This window comes from Echinops telfairi, unplaced genomic scaffold, assembly GCF_000313985.2.
Source record: "Echinops telfairi isolate 266 unplaced genomic scaffold, ASM31398v2 ScPeMD7_7458;HRSCAF=8496, whole genome shotgun sequence".
In the NCBI taxonomy this organism is placed as follows: domain Eukaryota; kingdom Metazoa; phylum Chordata; class Mammalia; order Afrosoricida; family Tenrecidae; genus Echinops; species Echinops telfairi.
In genome coordinates this window covers 45,377,951-45,381,562 of record NW_022111358.1, presented here as the reverse complement: position 1 = coordinate 45,381,562, position 3,612 = coordinate 45,377,951, and positions in this window count along the sequence as shown.

Below are 3,612 nucleotides of genomic sequence, written 5' to 3'. Positions count from 1 at the left end.
CCTCCCGTGGGGGCAATATGGAGGGGCCGCCATCTCTCCTGACACGTGGGCTCACCGTCAACCTATCTGGGCCACCAGGAGGGTGGGAAACCCGATGACAGAGGAGGGGCTTCTTTCCCTAAAGGGCAGGGGCCTCAAGGCCTGGGGTTCTGATCCTGAAAGCAGCGGACTGGTACATGAGGCCGACCCCTGGGAGGAGGTGGCACCTGGCCTGGGAGAGCCACAGTGTCTGGTGTGAGGTTGCCAGTGTGCGTGTGCGCGTGTCTAGTCTCATGAGCCAGGTGGGATTTGGAGGCCAGGAGGAGAGGAAGTTCCAGGCTCTTGTAGCTGCCCAGGCCATTCAGAGTGAGGCTGGGAGTCTCAGAGGACTGCTCACAGCCACCTTCCCGAGGGTCTTATCGATCCTGGGATTCACCACCACGCCTTCCACCAATGCTGGCCTGGAGCCCCCTCTGACCCAGAGACTTCTCACCCTTGTCTAGAGCCTGGTGGCTCCTTGCAGGCAGCTATGAAAGGGCCTTGGGCTCCACTCTGAGGGCCAGTGCAATGTTGGTGCACATGCAAGAGGGAGCTAGCAGGAAGGGGGCCTGGGGCCTGTCACATCAGCAGGAGCAAAGGCTGGGAGTGCAGACAGCGTCTGACTGGGTGGCCAGTGGACTGGCCAGGTCTGGAATCCCACGGCGGGGAGGACTTTGGTTGTGATCCGGGTGTGTTGGGCTTTGTCCATGGGACTAAGATGTCTGGGTTTCATCTGTGGGCAGCAAGGAGCAGGTGGGGTTGGAGGAGGGGCACAGGGGGCAGAGGGCAGTTGTAGGGGTCAGTGGATAGGGGGCACAAAGGGAGACACCAGAGGGAAGCCAGTGGGGAGCTTGGGAAGGGCCAGAGGCCACCCCTCCTGCCTCATGGGGTGACCGAACTCCTGGGACCTTCTCATGCATGTTTGGAACACAGAGGCTTGTCCCATCCAGTCCCCCTGCCCTCCCTCATTCCCGTGGTCTGTTGGTGGAAGGTGCACCTTGGCCCAGGAGGAAGCCTCCATTAGGGAGAGCCTCTGGGGCAGGCCCTCTCTGGAGGTGGGCAGCGCCTGGCTCTTCCATCGTTTTCTTTCTTAAAGTGAAAAGAAACAGGTGGGATCTTTTAAATAGCCTGTTGGGTTGAACTCCATCTATCCAAATTAATATGGTCTCAGCATAGCATCAATGCTGCCTTTGACATTCCTTTCTTGTACTGAGTCCTCGCAAATTGGCTGTATCTTCCACTTAACCCAAATCCCATCGAGGCAATTCAGACTCCTCGAGGCCCTATGGGAGCCCTAGTGGGGTAGTGGTTATGCATTGACCTGCTAACGTCAAGGTCAGCAGTTCAATACCACCAGCTGCTCCTCAGGGGACAGACAAGGCTTCCTGCCCCGACAAAAGAGTTATATAGTCTTGGAAATCCACAGGGGCATTCTACCCTGTCCCAAAGGACCACTATGAATCAGAATCAGGTCGTGAGAAGGTGAGTGGCCCAGTAAGACAGAGTAGAACTGCTCCCTAGGGTTTCCACGACTGCAAATCATTGCGGGAGCAGACAGCCTCGTCTGTCTTGTAGAGTGCCCAGCGGGTTGGAACTGCCAACCTGCGAGTTAGCAGCCCAATGCTGAACCCACTGTAGCACCAGGGTGCCTTTTCCCGCTTAGCAGCAAACCTTGATTCCGAGCGATCACCGTGCAAGCGAGCAGAGGTTCCATGCGGCTTTGGCTTCCGAGTTGGACAGCACAGACGTGAGCTCCGAGCTGGGCGGGAGAGCTGAGGACGAGGGCAGGGCCATATGCTTGGGAGCTGGGGCATGAAGGAGCCTGCAGTGGGTGACAGTTCCTGCAGGGACTGGGCGTGGGGGCAGAGATGAGCTTAGAGCAGCTTTGCAAAAGCCATCATAGCAAGAATGACCATACTCTCTACAACCCCGAGTTAAATTCTCTGCCGAACTGTGGGGTGGCATGGCACGTCTTAACATCCCCTCCCTGACCCATGCCCTGTCCCTGACATTATTCCCATTCAGTGCTATGGAGACAGCAGTTGCCACTCCCAGCGCTCCTGTGTGCCACAGAACGAATCACCGCCTGCTCCTGCACCATCCTCCTGCTGTTCTTGGGTTAGCGCCTACGGTTGCAGCCACCGGCTCCATCCGTTTTCCGAGGGCCTTCCTCTTTGTCACTGCCCCTCTACCGGGGACTGGTCCCTCCTAACAACATGTCCAAAGTGCACGTAAGATGCAGTCTCACCATCTTCTCTTTCAAAGAGCACTCTGGCTGGGACATCCTGGTAGGATATCCTGGTGCCAGAAGATTTGAGTGCAGGAAGATCCCAAGATGCCAAACCAAGCTCACTGCTATGAGAGGTGATGCCAACTCATCGCGACCCAAGGGCAGGTCGATCTGCCCCTGTGGGCTTCCCGGAGTAGAAAGCCTCGTCTTTCTCATGAGGAGCTGCTGGTGGTTTTGAACTGCTGACCTTGTGGTTAGTAGCCCAATGTGTAACTCACTGTGTCCACCACGGCTCCCAAGGGCACCAAGGGACTAGTATATTCCCTCCCCTGCCAAAAAGCTTGTCCTCTTGGCCTGAAACTCCACCATCAGGCAGGCCAGCTTGAAGTTCTGACTGTTGCGAATTCCTGGCGATGACACCCAGTCACCAGTCCCTTCGTCCTCCCTGTGCGTTTCGGAGCCTGAGCCACGAGAAGGCCGGCCATGCTGTGGAAACTGGGAGGGTAGGATATTGACGGGAAGCAAAATCAGGAGAACAGGGAGGTTGGGGGTGCATGTAGCAACTTGATTGTTCTTCAGACCTGTCCCTAGCTTGTCCCCGAATGGCCTCCTCTGTCTTGCATAGCACCATCCACCTCCCTGGAGGGCAGAGACCACGTCTTACCCACACTAACACGCTGCCACGCAGAACGTAGTATACAGAAGGCGCTCAGCATGTACTCAGTTAAGTTTCTGAACGAAAGCGTCCATTTCCTGGTCTCCCTGAGAGGGATCTTTACAGCAACCCCGGGGCAGAAGCAGAGGAAGTTTCCTGAACATTCTCTGGTGACCTCCTGGAGTCCCCTTCTTCCTCTGAGAGAGAGACCCAGAGGCCCGGCAGAGCCCTGTCAAGATGAGCCTGCATGAAACTAGACTGCGCAGAGGAAGAAAGAAATTCAGCGGAGGGGCAGAGAGAGAGATCTAGTGCCTGCCTCCAGGGGAAGGGGCCTGGGCCAGGGGTTGGGCAGGGTCTGAAGCAAGAGTGGAGCCCTGCTGGAACCAGGGCTAAAGTACTTGACTGCTAGCTGCTGTACCTGCCATTTGAACCCTCCCATCGCCCCGAGGGAGAAAGTTGTGGTGGTTCCCCTTCTATCAATATGGACAGCCTTGGCGCTCCTACCGGTCACAGGAGTTGGAATCAACTCCATGGCAGTGGGTTTGGTTTTGTGGGAGTTGGAGACAGACGTGTTAGGCCCCCCCACCCCCCACCCCCGTGTGTGTCGGAGTAGAACTGCTTCCTAGGGTTTGCCCTGTCTGAGTTCTTAGAAGGGGGTGTGATGGGGGTGTGTTAGACAGGGTTCTCTAGAGAGATAAAACCAAATTGC